Source organism: Triturus cristatus, chromosome 11, assembly GCF_964204655.1.
Source record: "Triturus cristatus chromosome 11, aTriCri1.1, whole genome shotgun sequence".
NCBI classification, from domain to species: domain Eukaryota; kingdom Metazoa; phylum Chordata; class Amphibia; order Caudata; family Salamandridae; genus Triturus; species Triturus cristatus.
Genome location: NC_140594.1, coordinates 723,636,082 through 723,659,499, shown reverse-complemented (window position 1 = coordinate 723,659,499; position 23,418 = coordinate 723,636,082).

Here is a 23,418-nt window from a genome sequence, read left to right as displayed (position 1 = left end):
GTGGGCGCATCCAATAATAGGCGTAGTGTGCCTGAGCACATAAATAGTACAATTCGAGGTCCGGAACATCAAACCCTCCCTGAGCACACGGCCTGGTGAGGATAGACCATTTCAAACGCGACTGTTTGCCCCCTCACACCAGTCGTATGAGCTCCGAGCGCAGCGCGGCGAAGAACACCCGCCCCGGATAATAGGGTATGTTTAGAAATAGGTACAAAAACTGCGGAAGTATCTTCATTTTAATGAGTGACACGCGGCCCGCCATCGATAGGGGCAGCGCAATCCACCGCGTTACATTGGCTCTGAGTCGTTCCACAGCAGTGCCATAGTTTGCCCTAATGGTCTCTTCCCTATTGCGGCCCACCCGAATCCCAAGGTATCTGAAGTCCTCCTGACACCACTCTAACGGGAAGTCAAGTGGAAAGGGAGTAACCGCCGAAGTGAGCGGGAACACCATGGTCTTTCCCCAGTTAATGCCCACTCCGGAGAGTCTCCCAAACCGGATAAACTCCCGTAATATGGGGTTAATATTGTTTTGCGGGTCCCTTATATATAGCGTTATGTCATCCGCATATAACGATATCAATATCTGCCGCAGGCTACAGCGGAATGCCTTGTCATTGTGTACCTGTCGGAGTTTGGCAGCCAGCGGTTCCACAGCAAGCGCAAATAACAGGGGCGACAGTGGGCACCCCTGTCGGGTACCCCTCGAAACCGGTATCTGGGAGGACACATGCCCATTTATAAGTATGCGGGCTGTCGGTTGGGTATACAGCAATTGCAGCCAGGAGATATACAGCTGGGGGAAGCCCATCCGTCGAAGGACACCGAATAAATAGTCCCACTCCACTGAGTCAAATGCCTTTGTAGCATCCAGAAATACAGCAGCAAGTGGGAACTCCTGATCTACCATTTGCACCAGGGAAAATAGTGTCCGAAGGTTATGGGAGGTGGACCTTCCGAGTACAAACCCCGCCTGGTCCGGTAGGACTAGCTTGTCCATTAACAATGTAAGACGGTTCGCAAGCACCTTAGCCAGTATCTTGGCATCGCAATTAATTAGTGAGAGCGGCCTATAAGAGTCACAGGATTTAGGGGCTTTCCCGGGCTTTAGCAACGAGGTAACCATCGCTTCTCTCATCGATGGTGGCAATGTGCCCACCTCCAGGGATTCCTCATACACCTCCCTGAGGACTGTCGCCATAATGTCAATGTAGCTTTTATAGGATTCAGCCTGCAGCCCATCTGAGCCCGGCGCCTTCCCATTTTTTAACTGCATAATCGCCTCACGCACCTCGGCGAGCTCAAACGGGTGACATAAAAATTCCCGCTGCGTGTCCCCAAGCCATCCTAGTGCGATATCTCCCAGAAAGTCATCCATCTCGAGCGTCCCCGACCTGTGGGATGCGTAGAGTGTGCGATAGTGTTCGACAAAGGTATCGAGTATGGCGAGCGAGTCTCGTTGAACCGCATGATCAGGGCTACATATCTCTAATATGTGGGTGCCAAAACGAGGAGGGTGCGTCGCTTCTGCGAGAGCTCTCCCATGACGCTCTCCCTCACCATATCTGCGGGCCACCCAGTATTTCCCCCGGAACTTCAGCTCGCGCTGCGCTTCAGCCTCATATTTGGTCAGTGTTTCCCGAAATGTACTATGTGCCTTCCATATCTGTCCCTGGCCCATCTGACTTTCCGACTCCTTCAATTCCTTCTCCAGGCGGTGTAGTGTGCGCTGTATATCTTTAAGCACTCCACAGCTTTTAGAGAGGCAATATCCTCTTATTGTCACCTTAAAGGCCTCCCATATCGCCTCTACGCCACTGACCGAGCCTTTATTTCTCACAAAGAAGTCACGGATTTCCTCCTCGAGTTCTGCCTGAAACAAGGCATCTAGCAGAGCCATGGGCTGTAATCTCCAGTGCGGCCGAGGAGCAGTATACCCCGGCAGGGCAAGCGACAGCCGCACCAGACAGTGGTCCGAGTACGTTCTGGCCAAGTGTGTCGCTGCTTGGATACCAGAAGCCAACCCTCGGGACACCAGACAATAGTCAATTCTCGCCCAACTGCCCATGTGTATTGTATTGTATTGTATTGTCATTTATATAGCGCGGTTGCTGCCCAAGGGCGTCCAAGCGCTGAAGCATAAGACAGAACTGAGTATGACGGATGGGTTTAATATTCGGTGGACCTCGCAAACAGGTAGGTTTTCAATTGTTTGCGGAAGGAGAATAGGTTTGAATTAGTCCGGAGCTGTAAGGGGAGTGAGTTCCACATCTTAGAGGTGTTTAAGGAGAACATCCTGCCTCCGGACCTAGCTCTCCTGACTCTGGGTACCACAGCCAGGAAGGCCTCCGTAGATCTGAGGTTTCTATTGGGGTGGTACTGCGTGACTAATTTGTCGGTGATAGCTGGGCCCGACTTCCAGAAAGCCCGGTGGGCAATACATAGTGCCTTGAATGCCACTCTTTGTCTCACTGGAAGCCAGTGTAGGCTGTTCATTGCGGGTTTTGCTGACTGAGTCCGTGGGATCTGTAACAGGGTGCGGGCCACACAGTTCTGCACCACCTGTAACTTTCGCAGGGTCATCTCTGGAGCTCCAACATACAGGGCATTGTTCGAGTCTAGCCGGGACAGAATCAAGCCCTGTATTGCCACTTGTTTGGCTTCCATTGGTAAGAGGGGGAGAACTTTCCTTAGTGTTCTTAGTAGGCCGAAACATGTGGCGGATAGTTTGGTGGCCTGAATAGAGAAGGAGAGGTTTTTGTCAAGCCAAACTCCTAGACTTTTTACGCTGTCCTTGGGAGTTGGGGGGGTACCCAAGCAGGGAGGCCAGTGGTGGGTGAGAGACACTGGGGATGCTGAGCCCAGGAGCATGAGCTCAGTTTTGTCTCCGTTAAGCTTTAAGGAGGAGCGTGTCATCCACTCCTTAACATCCTCAAGGCATTTCATCAGACCTGCTGACATATGTTTGGTACCCTCTTGAGCCAATGAGACCACTAGCTGGGTATCGTCGGCATACGATACAATTTTTATACCGTATGGTTCGACGATCCCAGCCAGTGGCCTCATATATACATTAAACAGCGCAGGGCTCTATGAGGAGCCCTGCGGTACTCCACAGTTCAGAGATTTACTGGCTGATACTGTATCCCCGTCAAAGATCTGGAAAGATCTGTTGTTAAGGAAAGATTCAAACCATCTCAGAGCATCGCCTGTGACGCCGATGTTGCATAGGCGGTTCAGCAAGGTGGCGTAGCTGACCGTGTCGAAGGCCGCGCTTAGATCAAGGAGGATCACTGCCACTGATCCTCCCTGATCTAATATCTTTCACGACTCTTCGGTGATTGCAAGCAGGGCAGTTTCAGTGCCGTGCTTGGGCCTAAAACCTGTCTGGGTTGGGTCCAGGAGCAGATTGTTTTCCAGGAATTGTACTAGTTGGGTATTTATGTACTTCTCCAGCACCTTACTTACCCAGGGAAGTAAAGAGATTGGGCGGTAGCTGAAGTGGTCTTCTGGGTTGAGAGTGGTTTTTTTTAGCAATGCCCGAACCATGGCTCTCTTCCATCCAGTGGGTACAGTACAGGAGGCGATGGAAGAGTTGAGTAGGTCTAGTACCACGGGAAGTATAGATTGGCTTGCCTGGAGTAGTGTCTCCGGAGGAGCCGGGTCGCGGGGGGAGCCAGATTTAACTAGCCGTGCCAGTTTGTGAAGGGTGTCCAGGTCTAGTAGAGGGAAGCGTTCCAGAGTAGACTGGTCTGAGGGGGGGAAGTGCTCAATGGAGTATGATTGGATGTTCCTGAGTTATTGGCTACTATCGGGAAAGAGGAGTATATTTGAGAGACTTTGTTATGAAAAAAATCTGCTAACTCGTTACACTGTTCCGGCGTTTTTGTCAAGGGGGGGGCAGTATTCGCTTTGATGCAATTTTTTACTATGTGGAAAATCTCCTTGGGTTTTGAGTTGGCTGCTATAATTTTATCAGCAAAGTAAGAGGCCTGTGCCGTCCTGATCCCATTTCTATAGGTTTTGATTGCCTCTTTATATTGGCATTTTTTGTCAGGGTGGAAATCAAGTCGCCAGGCTCTCTCTTTTTTCCTGCAGAGGCGCTTTTTGTCTCTCAAAGTGTCTGAGAACCAAGGTGCAGTTTTGTGTGTCCTCTTTGGAATGGATTTCCGTAGAGGAAGGATAGTGTCTAGTGAGTCCCTGACCCAACTCTCGTAATTTTTATTTGCTTGGTTGGGGTCTATGCAGGGTGGTGGGCAGGAGCGCTCTAGGTTAGTTACCCATGGCTCTATAGGGAGTTTTTTCCAGTTGCGCTTGGTTACGGGTTGAGGGGTAGATAAGAAGGACTTATCGGTGAGCCAGGACAAAGGGACCAAGAAGTGGTCCGACCAGGGAAGACGAGTAGGTTCCCCCACTATTAGCTCAGTGCAGTTGCTAAATATTGGGTCTAGGAGATTACCCTTTTCATGGGTGGGGGCTGTAACCAGCTGTATCAACTGAAGGGCTTCAAGATCGTCGATTAATTCCCTGGCAATAAGATCTGTGGGAGAGTTAAAATGAAGGTTAAGATCTCCTAGAACCGTGTAGTTGGCGGAGGTTAAAATTCGGTTGGCTAAGATAAGGGATTTGTGAAACAGCTTAGCTGGTTCTGGGGGCAGATAAATCAGAGTACCAGTAAAGGAGATGTTCGCAGTAAAGTCTATGCTGAATGCTAGGCTTTCGCACTCAGGAATAGCTTCGGTAGTGATGCGACAACAGTACTTGTCTTTTAAAATGATAGCCAGGCCTCCACCTCTCCCCTTAATCCGGTCTAGTCTGTGAATTTGGAACCCGGGGGGTAAGGCAGAGACTATATCTGATTCTGAATGAGACGTGAGCCATGTCTCCGTCAGGAAGATGGCATCTGGGTTGAACTCCTCTAGTAGTAAGGCAATTTGGGTGCTGTGCCGCGGTAAGGATCGGCAATTAAGCACGTACATATGATGTTCCTGTGCCGTGGCTGGCAACACAGTATTATCGAAAGAGTGTTTACAGCCGGGGCATCGAGCGGGGAGATCAGCTGGGAAATAGGAGTGTGGGCATAGTGCAGCTGTGGTGTACCTCATATTCTGGATGGCCACCGAGCTGTAGGTATTGGCCTGGGGGGCGATAGGGGCAGGGGTTGTGGCCCCTGGTCCCGTCTGGTCGCGGACGGGCGCAGACGGGCTTGCCTTTGGCGCGCCTTCGGCGCACCGCCGGCGCGCCCGCTGCGCCCGTCCGCTGCGCTTCCGGAAGCTGCACATTCTTTCGTACCAGTGGGATGGGGCGTGGCCTATTCGGTGGGCGGAGCCCGGGAGTTCCCGGCGGTTACCCTGCAGCCCGCTACAGCGCCTGACTCAGCTGTGCGGCGAGGCAATCCTCAAGTGAGCAAGGGTAAAACGTTTTAAAAATACACAGTATTTCACACAATAACAATTTTAAAAATCAATCTTTCAAGCTGTTGTTTCCTGGCTCTCGGCTTTCCGCCTCAAGAGCTCTGTCTATAAGCAGCGCTGGACGCTGAGCGCACCTAGTTATAAACAAGGGGGGCGTGGCCTATTCGGTGGGCGGAGCCCGGGAGTTCCCGGCGGTTACCCTGCAGCCCGCTACAGCGCCTGACTCAGCTGTGCGGCGAGGCAATCCTCAAGTGAGCAAGGGTAAAACGTTTTAAAAATACACAGTATTTCACACAATAACAATTTTAAAAAAAATCAATCTTTCAAGCTGTTGTTTCCTGGCTCTCGGCTTTCCGCCTCAAGAGCTCTGTCTCCCTACCCCTACCTCCCCATTGGGTGCGAATACCGCCAACTATCAATCAGCCCCTCCTCCTCAAGTATACCAGACAATGCCTCCCTGGATTTAGTGTAGTGGTGCGACATGGGGTGAGATCTATCCTGATCCGGCCTGAGGGCCACATTGAAGTCTCCCCCCCATATTATATGTGTGGATCCAATTGTCATTATGTTACCCCAGACGTCATTGAAAAATTCCGGGCTATCAGTATTTGGGCCGTAGCAGTTAGCTACCGTTACGGAATCCCCCCCAGCTGACCCCATGTAATCACATAGCGACCCTGCGGGTCTGAGATCGTACCTGCCATTTCATAGCGCAATTTTTTCTTAAAAAGGATTGCGGTACCACGGGCATAGGAGGAACAGGAGGAAAAAAGGCGATGATCCGCCCACCTGCAGGCGAAAGTGCTATCCACCCCAGGGTCGAGGTGGGTCTCCTGCAATAGTGCCACATGAATATGCTGCCTGTCTAGGTACGCCAAGATCTTCCTGCGCTTCCTCGGGTCTCCCAAGCCCCGTACATTCCATGTCAGTATATTAATCACGCTATCACCCTCCCGTGCCATTGATGCCATGAAATCAAGCTAGTCCTGCATATTAATTCTCTGCACACCTCTGCCATTGCTCTGCGAAAGTCACCTGCATTCGGAATACCCTTGAGTTGACCTCCCCCCTCCCACTGAAGCAGCCCCAACTTGCCAGAATCCCGATTCCCTCCCCCTCCCCACCAAAGAACGACAACTTCAGAAACGTAAGGTTTAACCATGCTGAAAGAAACCAAAGGGTGTTACCCCTCCCCCAGAGCCCGCAAGTGATTAGATAGGCGAGCCCTGCGCGGGTTTAGGGGAGGTGCCCAGCGCAGCCCTGAATGTCATGCCCACTGGTGTGTTCCAGACCAAACCCAGCGCAGCAGTAGGATAACCAAAACAGACATTGCATAGTCCACCAGCAACCCGCCACACCCTCCCAGCAACTCAGCTTACTGTCTCTCAGTTAGGTCACAGCCGGCAGTGATGTATATCAGTCTTGTGAGGCGGGTCGACTCGAGGTGGACGGTGATCCTGTGCCACCACCTGAGCGCTTGAGGTGTTTTAGGAAGTCTTCTACTTGCTGCGGGTTGGTAAAGAAATTCTGCTTGCCCTGGTGGGTGACCCGGAGGCGTGCCGGGTATAGCAATGCATAATCCACCTGTGCCTGTCACAGCTTATTTTTGACCGCCATGAATTTACGCCTGTCCTCCTGAACTGCGGCTGTAAAGTCCGGATAGATGGAGAAGGTGACCCCTTCATAGTGGAGCTGTTGATTTGAGGAAATATGAATTTTTATGGTCAATTGTGTCCCCTATCTAGACCCCAACGGCTCCATGTACATGCTACAAGTACATGTATGTTCCCTCCACTTCAAGCTATGAAGACGCAAATACAATTGTGTCCAACGTTAATATGTACTCTTTCATATCTGCCATGAATGGGCCAGATATTCCGTTCCTAAGAATGCCTTGCCACCGTCTTTATATGGTATACTTTTCACGTTTTCCAGCTCTGGCAAGGTAGGCCCTGAATTCTGCCATCGAGCTTTTTCTTGCTTCTGCCTCTGAATGCTCCAGCCTGGACCTGCATCTGTATCCATGAACTTTGTCTTACTTCCTGCGCGGCTAACGGTGCCTAAGCCCGGCCTGTTGCCTGCCAAAACTGTATTCAGCCTTCAAGTTATCTGCTCCGTTCCTCAAGAAATGCATTCCTGTCTAAGTAGCTTAGGTAAACATCCCTCCAGCTGCAGAGCAAAGGGCCCGGCCTTACTGTCTCCGTGCAAGTAATTCATAACTCTCGTTACCATGGTAGGCCCATGCCCCCTCGCATCTCATGTAGACACTTAGACGCTTGTACACGCACTAGCAGTCAGTATAGAATAGGATCTGTCCGAGAAGACCTTTCCTTCTAGATAATATAGTTCTTTAAACATAAGATATTAGATATGATTTAGGACTAGGTTGTCCTGACACCCCAGACTTCTGTCTCCTCATGTAGGGCTAAATGTCAAGTTCCCTTCACCCTCTAGTTACACGTCAATCACACGTCATGCGGCTGCGCGCGCATCTCTGCCATGTATTTTTGCTGACTTTGCAGGATTCTCTTATGGATCCACCCACTTGTGTCATCATCATAATGACATTTTTAGTATACGCCTCTATGCACGCCTATTGTAACGCCTTTTTATTACGTATGTGTATTCTTATCAGCTGTTACGCCTCCTGCATCTGTCTCTACTGTAATGCATTACTATATATGCTTTAACCTGTCAATAATGTATTGCTGATCCCTTCCTGAACCTTCGTGGTGACGGAACTCGATTGCCTGGTTCGAACCATCATTCCTTTGTAAGGAATAAACTCCCTATTATATCCTTGAATACCACGGATTCTGCCTCTTATTTTTACTGAGTTATTCGTATTGTATTTTACCGCATAAATTAAGTCTAGGTAATTTAAATTTACCACATAATTGGCGCCCAAACAGGGACACCTCTCACACCCCACGCGCCGGAGGTGCGTTGCAGACCCGGTCTCCTGCCACAGCCGGACGGACAATTACGCGTACCCGCAGGATTTCCTGTATCTCCCTCAGGCCAACGGGGGCGACTGAGGCTGCGATCAACACCCAGACGAGGCGGTGAGGAGTGCGGAGAATCCCGACCAGAGCCTAGCTGAGAGAGCAAGATCCGAGGTATACAGAGGCCCACCAGATTCCGAAGTTCCGAAGTATCTAAGTCACGAGTCGAGTCCAGTCCAGTTTGGTCTAGTCCAGTCCAGACTTCCGAGGCCTTCCGTTCCGTGCTTCCCGGTGAGTACCGTTACTGAGGACGCATCTAGACGTGCACATTAGTTTGTGCCGGTCAAGACGGGTCTGGGTACACAGACCTGGTCTGCACTGTTTTAGCAGTGTATCTGTACTGTTTAGCAGTACATACAGTATATTTAGTATTATGCAGTTAACTAGTTTTATTCTAATTATTATTGTTCGTTCTAAAATGTTTTGATATGTTTTAAATGTCGTGGTATGAGTGATTGTTCGATCTTCATTATTGTGTTTATTGTAATTATTGTGTTCAAAAACCGAGTAAGAATCAAGTAACAAGGTTCAAGATGCCGTTATTTTCAAAATTAAGACAGATAAAAACTAGAAAAGGGATACTCGAGGAAGCTGTTCCTATCCCACCTAGGGACACTCCAGGGTACTTTATGTACCATAAACATGGCCTAGATGCCGTATTATATCTTGATCTATGGGTGGACTACACCAAGGATTTGGCAGAGAGTCAGAGATGGCCCGCTGCCGGAACATGGGATGCAGATTGCATCATGAGAATAGAAGAAGCGTTATGGAAAAAGAAAGCCAGACAGTCACAGAAAGATGCCATTGAACTATGGCGTAAAGAATCGCATAGGCGCACAGAGAAAGCGCTCAGAAAGGAAGAGAAAAGTAGGGAAGATTCAGAAAAGGCCCGAGAAAACATATTAATTGACGAAGGTACCCGAGTAAAATCAGAACAAGTAGACAGACAACGAAACACTCTTATGAATGGTATGTATCCTCTTCTGGCCGAGGGTTTGCCTAAGGCCACTTTGGAGGAACCAAAAGATTAAAGTACATCCCAAGACCGCAAAAGACATTTTCCTTTCTTCCTATTTAGACGATGCAGCCCCCGAATATGCTAATGGTGTGCAGCCACGCACACCACCCGTTAACGACGCTCAACCCCAAAATCAGCTGCACTCACCTCCTCAGCAACAAACTCCTACTCAAGTTCTAACAATTCCATCTGTTTCTACAGTCCTTCCTGCACCGACACTTTCTACCCTGCACCCAACAAATCCTTTTGGACTTGGCACCTCAGGAGGTGCGACAGGAGGTTTTTCCACGCCACCGCCAACAACTAGATTGACTTATAGAGATTTAGCATATCGACGTACACCCCAAAGAATATCAGACAATATATTAAACGAGCCTCTTTCCGATTGTAGATATGATCCAGTGCCAGGAAAAGATGACAGAATGTTGCTGTCTTCAGTACGTTTGCGACGAGCTGCAAACTATTTAATGACGTTACCAGGAATGGTTGAACATCTAGACAAAATATATCGCTTTATCCAAACAGGGCAAGGTCCTGAAAGTATTGCCGAAGCCATGGAATACCAGAAAGTAGACATACAAAAATTATTGTTACGCTTTTTCATAAACTGCTTGATCAGAAATAGAGATAGGCCTGAGGTAGATTCGGAAGAAATGCAAGCACTTACCAAATGGGGTCAGAATATAACAGACGGGAGACATGATAAACAGAAGTGTATAGAAGCCATGTGCCGAAGGATCAGAAAAGAAGTAGAACGAATACATGAAAGTAGAGTAGAAGCAGATAAAACTGAATCAGAGGGAGAGGAGGAGGAACAGTCAGAAACGAACATAGGACAATATGAATTACCAGCTAAACAAATGATAGCTTATGTAGGAAAAGGAAGATCTTTTAATAAAACAATACGCCCGATACATCCAGAATGTAACAGAATTTTTCAAACAGTTGTTACAAATCCAAGGACCCCTGAACACTTATTCCAGGCTACTGATAAATTACTTCGAGAACGAAGGGGGTACCATATGCTCGATTCTATGGATGAACAAGAATTAGCCAGGTCAGCAGTACAATGGGCTGACAGCTCTGAAAAATACAGTGATGATGCGCTAGCACACACGTTTCTGAATCTTGCCCCAGACGAACAACGTTTAGCTAGTATATACATGATACAACATCTCCTTATATTATATAAAGGCCAACACTCCGATCCTGGTCCCCTACCTGATATATTGATAGAACTACTCATGAATAAATGGAGAGGTTTAGGTACCGATCTAATTAAAGTAATTCTAGAATACAGACATAGATATAGTGCCTTTTTGTGTCCAAAACATGATCCAGCTCCTCCCATGGAAAGAAACCCGTATTACATAGACAGACAGAATCCCTTACGCGAAGTACACCCAGTCAGAAATGATGACAATACGTTTAGACGCGTGTTTGTGTACACGCCCATAACCAAAATAGAACTATTGGAAATGAAAAAATTAGTGCCCAGCCATGACAAAGATCCAGCAGGTTTTCACCGTGAACTAAAGGACATGTTACTCATGGGTGATTATACCTATCCTGACATTATGAAAATATTGAAAGTATTATTGCCTGCCGGTATTTATGAGAAACTCAAGGAAAAAGAATGGGAGGTGGGAGACCAAAAGATTGATTGGACCGCATTAGAAAATGAAGAAAATAACAGAACTGCAGGCGTAGGGCTTGGGGACAAAACAAAAGCATTGCCAGGTCTATTGGTACAAGTATTGCCACGTTTATTAACTACGAAAAAGGAAGATTGGGGAGCAATCTCAGCTTGTAAACAGAAACCCGATGAAGACACTAGTGATTTTTATTCCCGATTTGAAAAATGTTTTGGTATTAATAGCGGCCTGAAAGCAAACAGTGAGTCATATCCACATCTTTTTGTAACAAAACTAGTCGAGAATTCCCTGCCGCAGGTTAAAAACAGAGTATTGAAAGTTGAGAGCACTTGGCAAGCTAACACTCCTTCACAAATGTTACAAATGTTACAGTATCACCAGAATAGAATTAGAGAAGAACAAGAACACGAAACAAGGCGTATGAAAGACACGAAAATGAAAATGCTTGTCGCTCAGTCAGTTCCAGCTGACGGTCATAAAAAGGGTGCGACACAGTCCAGTAATTCAGCGGTTCCCGTTAAAGGGACATGCAACTATTGTAAACAGCCAGGTCATTATATAAACGATTGTGCAGTTCTGAAACATAATATCTCCACGGGTAAAACCAAGGAGAGACCACGTCCGCCTAGACAGGATCAGATCCAACAACAAGTACCTCAGAATATACAGCCTATGCAAACTGCACAACAGACCGTACCACAACAACAGCCACAGCCTATTGCCGCAACACAAAACACGACACAACAGATGTACCAGTATGCACAAAATGACTATCCAGAGTATCAACGCTACACATGAAATAGCCTAGAGAGGGAAGTTGGCTTACCCCTTATTGAGGTTCCTGTAGATCAAGAGGGTCCTTATGTACAGAGTCAAGTATTAGGGAAAGACAGAAAGTTTCTACTTGATACAGGGGCAAGCAGAACAACTATAAGTCACAATGAAGTCCCAGGGGCACCCCTCTCAGGCTCACAAAATATTTCCCTTGGTTTTTCAGGAAAGCCTACTATTAACGAAGTATCGCAACCACTTGCATTCACAGTCGGTCCATTAACACGGACTACAGATCTATTGCTTACGAAATCATGCCCAGAAAACTTGTTAGGTATAAAAACATTGAAAGCTCTAGGAGCTATAATATGCTGTTCTCCGGACGGAGTACGACTATTTTTGCGTGACTTTAAAGGTCACTACGTGTCTAGAGACATGGATCACCGGTTACAGAATCTACCTGCACACTTATGGGCACAAGGCCCCACTGATGTAGGTTGTATGCACATCACACCATATCGAGTTACACTCAAAACAGGAGTGGTACTACCACGAATGCGACAATACAAGTTACCGCCAGATGCTGTAGTGGCTTTACTGCAAATCATTGACGAGCTCATTGCACAAGGAGTGGTTGTAGAAACCGACTCCAATGTATGTAATTCTCCGATTATTCCGATTCTTAAACGAACTGATCCCAAAGCAACCCCAGTATATCGATTAGTTATTGATCTGCGAGAATTGAATAAATGCATTGTACCACAATATCCCGTGGTCCCAGATATTTCTTCATTACTGACAGCTATTGATTCAGAGGCAACGTTCTTTACTGTAATTGACCTCAAGAACGCCTTCTTCAGCGTCCCAATCGATCCGGAAAGCCAATATTTGTTCGGATTCAGTTTAAATGGACGAAATTTTAAGTTCGCACGCGCACCTCAAGGATTTACAGAAAGTCCTAGCATCTACAGCCAAGCACTGAAAAGACAACTTGACAGTATCCACATGCCTGTTAACACTGCACTGCTTCAGTATGTCGATGATCTGCTGATCACCGCCCGAAGCGAACCCGAATGTGAAAAAGCATCACTGACGGTTTTACATTTCTTAGCCGACAAGGGGCACAAGGTGTCCCCTTCAAAGCTACAATTTTGTGCCCAGCAAGTTGTGTACCTAGGGCACTTGCTGTCCAAATGGGGGAGACAGCTCACACCTGATCGTATCCAGGTAATTGTAAACATGCCACCACCCAAGACACAAAAGGAGGTACGGGCCTTCATAGGCCTCACTTCGTACTGCAGGCAGTGGATCCCCCAATATGCATTTTTAGCTAAACCACTCATTCAGTTGACAACCCAGGAGGCAGCGACATCGACTGTCCTCCCTTGGACTCCAGAACATACACAAGCTTTTGAAGACTTAAAGAAAGCTTTATGCCAAGCACCTGTTTTAGCGACACCATGTTACAGTAAGCCTTTTACACTCTTTGTTACAGAACGTGAAGGTACTGCTTTGTCAGTACTCACGCAGGAACAAGCAGGATCACACAAGCCATGTGCTTACTTTTCTAGCACATTAGATCCCGTAGCTCAGGCTCTTCCTGCATGTCTGAAATCAGTTGCAGCGACAGCTCTAGCGATTAGACAAAGCGATTCCATAGTATTAGGACATCAATTGACAGTACAAGTACCACACGCAGTAGAGGTTCTCTTGAACCGGACACAGACACAACACTTGACTATAGCACGACTGACAGGTTACGAACTCACATTGTTTCAGCCACACATAGAAATCAGACGTTGTAGTACATTAAATCCTGCCACACTTTTGCCATTAAGTGGAACAGACCCACTGGCACATGATTGTATTGAAGTCATTACTATTACGACAAAACCCAGACAAGACTTGACAGATGTCCCATTACCAGATCCAGACCTGGCACTTTATGTAGATGGTTCATGTATGAGAACAAGTACAGGGAAGTTAGTGGCCGCCTATGCAGTCACGACAGACACCGAAGTCATTGAAACAAATTGTATCGACACATTATCAGCTCAAGCAGCAGAGCTTATTGCTCTGACACAAGCCTGTATTCGAGCCAAGAATAGAAAAGTTAACATATACACAGATTCACGTTATGCTTTCGGAGTCGTACACGACTTCGGAGTCCTTTGGCGAGAGAGAGGTTATTTGACTTCTCACGGTGCCAACATTCAACACGGTCCCCTCATTCAAGCTCTATTGGATGCAATACATCTACCTACTTCAATATCTATCATGAAGTGCAAAGCCCATACAAAAATCACCGATATTATTTCCCAGGGTAACGACCTAGCAGACCGAACAGCTAAGCAAACAGCACAGAATCAGACTCATGCAACTGACTTGACAAAGACAATAGTTCCAACGCCGACACACTGCATGACAGTTAAGGATCCCGCTCTTGATGTAATTGACATACAGACACATGCTACACCAGAGGAAATAAAGAAATGGACTGAATTAGGAGGGATCCAAACAGATCAGGGATGGATGACGAAGGGAAAATCTATATGGTTTCTCCCCGACTCAATGGTTCAAGTTATCATTAACACAATACATAGTCCAGCACATCTAGGAGAAAAAGCCATGTTAGACAGTATTCAACACATTTGGTTCAACAAACACAGGTAGCTGCAGCCTTTCCCGACAACACCGAGGTAAAGCCCCATGAAGTAGTTCCGGGAAATCTCGTTTTCGTCAGAAATTTCGACAGGAGGAGTCCGTTGGAGCCTCGCTGGCTACAACCAAAGCTGGTTCTCCTAACGACGAGGACAGCAGTGAAGGTCGAAGGTCGCAAGGGTTGGTTACACTCGAGTCATATCAAGAAATTTCATGGACTACCATCCGAACTGAACTCTCAGCCCTGCCCCCTTCCAGAGACTGATTCAAAACTCCCCCTGGTTGAACCGACCGAATCTCAAAACTATAAACTGAAACTAAGGTCTAGCAAGTCAGACAATTCGATTGTTTAAGTCCTCTCCAAGGTGAATCGGTTGAATTAAGTTTTGACATGTATCCTCTAGACCGAATGAGAGAGAGAAATAGACAGAAACAGCTCAAGAAACATGCATACTGTAAATCACTTCATAGTCACTGTATAGTGACATTGTTGATTATGTTTTTCCTAAGTCTTTTTATTATTGCTGCAAGTATACTGTTACATATGTACTATCCTATTTTCAAGCGTGCTTACAATGTTACTGCCGAACATTCTTTTAGTGAACTACCTCCACATGAGTTGTCCTATAGATTTGCGCTGAGCAACAACACATTCATTAGTATGTTACATCATTCCCATCAAACCAGCAACGCTACAAATTGTTGGATATGTGGCCGACTCCCTCCCTATCAGAAATACAAAGGAGTTCTGCCTCTCTTTCCATATCCATTCACACACAATGGTTCCTGTGGAGCATGGTTTAGTTTGATTAACTCTTTAGATTCAAACACTGTAGTTTACCAGAGCAACTGGGTATGGGGAAACCTGAACTTAGTTTTGCTTAAAGCCTGTTATCCTAACAAGGAGGGACTTCCCAAAAGAACAGGAACTGACCTAGAAAATGAAGTATATGGATTAGGTAATTTTACACTTAACCTCATGATTCTAAATGTTGAATCTGAAGCTACACTAGTCTTGCCTGCTATGTCCGTATTACCAGTCAAAGGTGAATTATGTGTAAGAAAGAATGGTTCAGTACACCTGGGTCATAGTAAATGTACTACTGTGATCGAATTCAGTGATAAAGGCAAGTCTACATTTAGAGCTTCCCGTCACTCCTACTTCATCTGTGGTCACACCGCATATATACGCCTACCCCTAGATTCGGATGGTACCTGTTACATTGCATTCCTTCTGCCACCTGTTTTCCTAGCCCCTCCTGATTATCATAGGAATACCAATCTAGTACACCATAGACCCCAGAGAGATACCCCGATTGTTGACTACACCGAAACAGCATGGGAACAATATACAGACTTCAATAAAGGTCTCTTCCCTTACATAGGTGTTGTCTCAAACAGTAAACTGATACGTAGATTAACCAGAACCCTTGAAGCAGTAGTGAATGAAACTACCTCTGCCCTAGGCAACTTAACAGAGGAGCAGTCTGCGATGCGGATTGTTGTTCTCCAAAATCGTCTTGTCCTTGACGTCATCCTAGCAGATAGGGGCGGAGCTTGTAGGGTCATCGGATCAAGTTGCTGTGTTTTCATCCCAGAAAACGCGCCATCTGTATATAAAGCCATAACTCGTCTTCACAAGATTGCAAACCAGATACATCAGAATGCAGGCACCTGGACATGGTCCGGTTGGTTCTGGAGCGTGTTGTCAGCCTGGGGATGGAAAGTCCTATCCTTCCTAGGTATTGGCCTTCTCATAGTATTCAGTTGCTGCCTATGTCTACAATGTGGACCAGCGATTTGCGGCCTGTGTGCCACATCGTGTATTCCACGTTCAAGTTTTCATTCAAGATCCCGGAAGAAGAAAGAAGAGCAAATGATGTTACATGAACAGATTGATGGATTCCTGAAGATCGATATTTCATGAGGGTCCGTAGGGGACAAGGAGGGAATGAGGAAATATGAATTTTTATGGTCAATTGTGTCCCCTATCTAGACCCCAACGGCTCCATGTACATGCTACAAGTACATGTATGTTCCCTCCACTTCAAGCTATGAAGACGCAAATACAATTGTGTCCAACGTTAATATGTACTCTTTCATATCTGCCATGAATGGGCCAGATATTCTGTTCCTAAGTATGCCTTGCCACCGTCTTTATATGGTATACTTTTCACGTTTTCCAGCTCTGGCAAGGTAGGCCCTGAATTCTGCCATCGAGCTTTTTCTTGCTTCTGCCTCTGAATGCTCCAGCCTGGACCTGCATCTGTATCCATGAACTTTGTCTTACTTCCTGCGCGGCTAACGGTGCCTAAGCCCGGCCTGTTGCCTGCCAAAACTGTATTCAGCCTTCAAGTTATCTGCTCCGTTCCTCAAGAAATGCATTCCTGTCTAAGTAGCTTAGGTAAACATCCCTCCAGCTGCAGAGCAAAGGGCCCGGCCTTACTGTCTCCGTGCAAGTAATTCATAACTCTCGTTACCATGGTAGGCCCATGCCCCCTCGCATCTCATGTAGACACTTAGACGCTTGTACACGCACTAGCAGTCAGTATAGAATAGGATCTGTCCGAGAAGACCTTTCCTTCTAGATAATATAGTTCTTTAAACATAAGATATTAGATATGATTTAGGACTAGGTTGTCCGGACACCCCAGACTTCTGTCTCCTCATGTAGGGCTAAATGTCAAGTTCCCTTCACCCTCTAGTTACACGTCAATCACACGTCATGCGGCTGCGCGCGCATCTCTGCCATGTATTTTTGCTGACTTTGCAGGATTCTCTTATGGATCCACCCACTTGTGTCATCATCATAATGACGTTTTTAGTATACGCCTCTATGCACGCCTATTGTAACGCCTTTTTATTACGTATGTGTATTCTTATCAGCTGTTACGCCTCCTGCATCTGTCTCTACTGTAATGCATCACTATATATGCTTTAACCTGTCAATAATGTATTGCTGATCCCTTCCTGAACCTTCGTGGTGACGGAACTCGATTGCCTGGTTCGAACCATCATTCCTTTGTAAGGAATAAACTCCCTATTATATCCTCGAATACCACGGATTCTGCCTCTTATTTTTACTGAGTTATTCGTATTGTATTTTACCGCATAAATTAAGTCTAGGTAATTTAAATTTACCACAGATTGCTTCTGGCCACACGAAGTATTGTGCCACGGTCTCTATAATTGAGTTGCCTGGCAATAATGGGCCGAGGCGCGCTCCCCGTTGGCGGGCAATGGCCCAGGGACCGATGAGCCCACTCCACAATGAACTGGGAGGAGAGTTGTTCCTTTCCGATAGTTGTAGTCAGCAGTCTTTCCATATAGTCCTCTAGTCGGCCAGTGTTTGTGGTCTCCGGTAACCCAAGAACGCGGATGTTATTGCGGCGACTCCTCGCTTCTAAGTCTTCATTCTTGGCCGCAATCAGTTTTAGGAGCTTGTCCATTTGCGCAACCTGTGTGGAGACCTAAGTGGTAGTGTCCTCAGTATCCGAGATGTGGCGCTCTGCCTCCCGGAGTCGATCCTCATGATTGTCTAGCTTATGCACAATGGCATCCATTCGCGTAGACATGCCGTACATTTTTTCCGCCATTGTGGCAAAGCCCTGCCTGACCTCACGGAGTAGCGATGCCAGCTCCCCCGTGCCCTCAATGGGGCCAGCTGCTGGGTCCGGTTCAGCCGACACCACTCTCTCATCCGGCGGGGTGCGGCCCGCCTTCTTTGCCTCAAAGGTGAGGCGGGACTGCTTGGCATCGGTCTTCCCCATCGTCGGCTGCAGTCGAGGGGGGCCACGCAGAGCGCCACGAGATCAATCTCCCAGGGGATGGCGACGGCGGAGGCGGCCGCCTCTCCCCACCGCGCTGGACCGTTCAAGCTGCAAATCAGCCCCTCCACACAACCCTCTTCGTGGGCTCCCTGCGCCGGCAGATTTCCACCAGTGCACGTCCCCTCTTTTACGGCAGTCAGTTGAGGCTCAAGAGGGGCGCACCCAGGACCCCCTCGTACTTTGCACGTATGAGTTCAATATGTCGCGCAAACTGTGGCAATTAGTGAGGTAACTAGCAGCACTCCACGCTTCCGCTGCCCAATGGCTTTGAATGCAGCCACTCTTAACCTGCTGTGCGCAGCTCCCTGCCGTTTGCGACTGCCCTCGCAGAGAGTGTCACTCCAGAATCAGCTCCCATGCACGCTGTGGCCGATTAAGTACCCTGTCCCTCCAAGGTAAGAGCAGGAGAGGCAAGCGCGTGGGGAGAGTATGGTACTCTAGCTCGAGTTGTAGCACGCAGCCCCCCCACCGCGTGCCCTAGGGACTCCGTACAGCCCTCGCGCCAAGCCTGCAGTGATTGTCAGAGAGTAGTGGGATGGCCTCGCCGGTTCCGCTACGGGGTAAGCAGTGTCCTCTGCAGGGTCTCCCACCAATGCGGCAGCTGTCTCCCGAGCGTCCGGCAGCCTCCGACCACGGGCCCACCTCAGCCCGGCAGCTGGGCCCGCACTCACCCGACTTCCTCAGACTGTCTCCGGTCGCAGTGTGCAGCGCGGGCACCGCGGCTTCCCCGCCTTCTGGCAGTACTCTCTGGCGTCCAGGGCCCCCCAGGGGTGTCCGATAGCCCTCTCCGATCCGGAGCCGTTCACGCCGTGCTCCACGGCTCAGAGGCCTATGCTCCTCGTGGTCAGCCGCTGGCTCCCGTAGGTCGTCTGCCGGATCTCCTTCCTGCCGCGGCCCCATCGACACAGCCGCTCCGCGGCCGCAGCTCCTCCGCGGCGATCCGAGCCTTCCAAGCCGCTGAAAGTGGACACCAGGGTAGTGGGCAGGTTTAGGGCAGGCAGGCCATCTCAATCAGGTCGCCGCAGTTACCGTGGGCAGGATAAATATCGAATCTGTGCGCCGAGCGGCAGGAGCCTCACATACGTGCGGCCATCTTGCACGGCGCCACCTAGCGTCCCTCCCTGGACAGAGTTGTGGCCAATATTTTGATCTATTTTTCAGACCACTGCTCTCATGTTGTTTTGTATTGATTTGGACGTTTGAAGCATTTCTATCTCTGTGGATTCATCATCTTCCAAATCATTGGCTAGGTCATATAGATTTTTAAGATGTGGTATTTCTTCAATTGTTAATGATGCATCATTGTTGATCTGGCCATTTGTTATATCTGGAGCGTCTTGAAATTGACAATTGAACGCTTGTTTATTGGCATGCACTTTGGCTAATTTTAATTTGCATACATACTTATACATATCAATTTTGGTGTTGGTATAATTAAAATGTTTTTGAGGGCAGAACGAAAGGCCTTTGTTTAGTACTTGGCACTCTATTTTAGTAGGAGTGTAGTCGGATAAATTAATTATTAGATCTTCAGATCTTAGTTCTTCTTCGTTCGATTTCTGAGCGGGTATTGTCTTTTTATGCTTCGATCTTCTGGTCTTCCTGAGGCTTCTGAACACTTTGTATTGCCTCTTCCAGACCCTCTGCCTCTGCCTCTGCCCTGTCCCTGGTTGCGTGAAAGATTTTGATCCAGGTTGACAAGGCGCATCTCTTCTAAAAAAGAAGTTGTGCTTGGTATGTTCTTGCCAATTATGGCCTCATTTTCGCTTCCACTGACGTCAGATTCACTTCCTAATTCTCCAGTCATTTGAGGACGTTTTTTGGCATAATTGGTTTTCAGGGCGTCGAAGCTTTTAGCGAAGGTTAAAATTTGGCTATGTTTGTAGTCCGCTTCATCCCTTGCGAACTTTCTTTGTTTGCGCTCCTGTATTTCGTCTTCATATTTTTCAAGACGCTCCTCCATTTCTTTGCGCAATTTGTCTGATTCCCCTTTGTCCTTTTGAGAGATTTTTTCTTCTAGGTCTTTAATTAAAGTGTGTATTTCTTCTAAGTCTTTCTTAGCATATTTTATTAATATCCGCATCATGTTTTGGCTGCATGCTATTTTGTTCGCACCCTACTCTTCCAACATTTCAGTTCTAGTGTCAGGATGTGTGGGCATTGTAAATATTGTTAACCCACGTGGCACTCTCTCAACCTCCAGATATTTCTGTAGTGCAAGTGTTTCCCAGCTTTTGCTAATCTCTCGCTTATATTGTTTCTCAATTTGGAGGAACAATTGTTTTAGGGTTGGATCCAATCCAGTTTGTTGAGCTGTTCTAGAGTTTATGGACAATCCCTCATTACCGTCTGGTGAAAGCATAGTCGCTGCTTTCTGAGCGCGTTTACCCTTACGCGCTTCCATTTCTGCCTTTGGAACTGTGTTATTCTTCTCCTGGTAGCTGTGAAACAAAGTATCAGTTGCTTTTTTGTTCCGCGTTCTATTTTATGCGGGCTGATGTGTGAAAGCGTTTAGAAGCAAGTTCCCGCTTTAGTGGTTTGAGCTCGGCAAATCGCTATGTTAATTTGCCGCGATGCCGATTTGCTCGTTTGTTACCCCCTCTCAAGTCGCTTCGATTCAAAAAGATAGTGCCATAAATGAATTGCGCATTGCTTCGACACTTACCCAGTGGGGAGACTCCTGTACAGGTGGCGCTCTCTGCCCCGTCCTTCAGTGCTCGACCCAAACTGGGTTTTTGTGTTTGCTTGGCGTCTCCCGGCGTCTCTCTCAATCGGGCGCTTCCGGCTTGAATTCAGTTTTCCTCAATGTGGTTTTGTTACTGGATCGCTCAACAGCGGGTGCAGGCGTTGGGCCAAACCAATAGCCAGGGTCAATTTTATAACAAAGGACGCCACACTCTGGAACTTGTCTTTTTTAGATTTTACAAAATATGTGATCTATGTGATACAATGTAATTGTGGTAAGCTGTACATAGGCAGCACTATTTGCATGCTGAAGAAGTGGATCCTGGAACACATTAGGGTAGTGAAAAATAAAGACCTAACATACGCAACTGCCAAACATTTACTAATCTGCCAAGGTGGGGATTGGCGCAACATGAGCTTCTTTGCTATAGATACAATTGGATACAACGAAAGGATGGGAGACCGAAAAAAGAAATTGAGACAGTTGGAGTCTAAGTACATCATTAGACTGCGGACTAAGAATCCGAGAGGCATGAATTCTGATGAGGAACTTTATGTCCATCTATAATAGAACAATGAGGAATAAGTTGGACTGTTTCAAGGGCATTGACAATCTCGTAATCATGGTCAAATCCTGAAAATATGAATTGCTAAGCAAATATACTCAAATCAAATTGGGGAACAGTGTTGATCAATTCATGGGTATTAAACCCTGTATTGCTGTAATTTATTACAGAAATCCCAATGCAATGAGAATGATAACATATATGTACTAAACATACATACATAGATATTTATATATACACACATAATGGGCATATTACACTTACAATTGCCAATAAATGTCTATATGAATTGATAGCAAATCTTTTGAAAGTCATTTTAAATTTTGAAATTTATTTTTTGAAAATTCTTTCATAATAATGTGCAATTGGGATTCAATCCAGCAATTTCCAAACAACAGCTGTGAAATGTAAATATCAATGCATCATATTATTTTACATACATAAGATGGTATCTGTCACAAGGTCATCTGTATTGAATTATATTGAAACTACATGTCCCAGAAGTCATGGGGATAGTGCAATGACAGGAAATGCAATAAAGCAGATGCAAAAAGTAGTGCCATGATACCGTGAGAAAGGCCGCCAGGCCGAAACGCGTCGATGTGAAAGACTGGGCTCTGTGCAATAAAATCTAAAAAAAATAAATATATATATATCTCTCTCTCTCTATATATATATATATATATATATACGGCATCAAGGAAGTCCACAGCACGGCAAGGTCAGTTAATGTCGTTTATTTCATCTGTTTCACCAAGTGCACAACAACAGGGACGGTCGACGCGTTTCGGCGAATGCCTTCAACTGGACCATAGAGTCCCAACATCTAGACAGTCTTTTTAAAGTGACAGAGTGCAGTAAAAATAAAAAAATCACCTTGTGTGTTTCAGTAGGCTAGAGTGTTAACCCACACTCAACAATGGCATACATTAGGCGCCATTTTGCATTTCAATTTCATTTATTTATGTGTTTTTTTGTATATAAAAAACATTTCCTGTTTGTGGTTTGGATTTTTTAACAGACAACCAAACAGAATTGGCAGATTTGTTGAGTAAAGTACTCATCAAAAGTGGAAAACATTTGTATGAAAAACATAGAACATTGTATATGCTGTGATTATCAAGATCATGCTCATATTCACATTCTGAAAAGATCCTAAAAAAAATACAGGGAATAATTGGATTTGAGCTTAGACTAGTTTTGAGAAATGGCCTCCAAACACAAAGGAAATGCCATTAATTGTTAAAAAACCATGGTCTCAAGTTAACCATCTCTTGAGTTTAAAAAGTTCTAAAAGTTTATAAAGAAATGATGGAAAGGTGATTTGTGCAATGTGCAAATTGTATCAATAGGGTCAGCAACCTCCTAAGGTATTTAATAAAGTGCAAGTGTATTGTGCAAATTTGCAATTTTTTAGGCTCATGAAATCCAAGCTGCCGTAACTATTACACAGTGCATTTTAGTAAGGTGCAAATATGCAAGTATGTTGTGCAAAGTTGCAATTTTTAGACTCATAAATACAAACTGCCATAGCCATCATATAGTACAAAGATATTTATATCTTATTATCTTTGCCTTGAGAATTATTTTGTTTTCTCGGGATAGACCACAGTTCATTTATTAATTTCTTGGCATTTCAGTTGGTTTCAGTCTCACTTTGATAGTCATGATTTTATATAAAAACTCATCCTTTTGTTCCCCTGAATTTCTCCACTAAAAGCCAAGAGTCAAGGTTAGATCTTCCATGGTTTTTATAAATGAACATGTAATTCCGCATCCAGGTTATGGCCAAAGGGTTTTTCTGTTC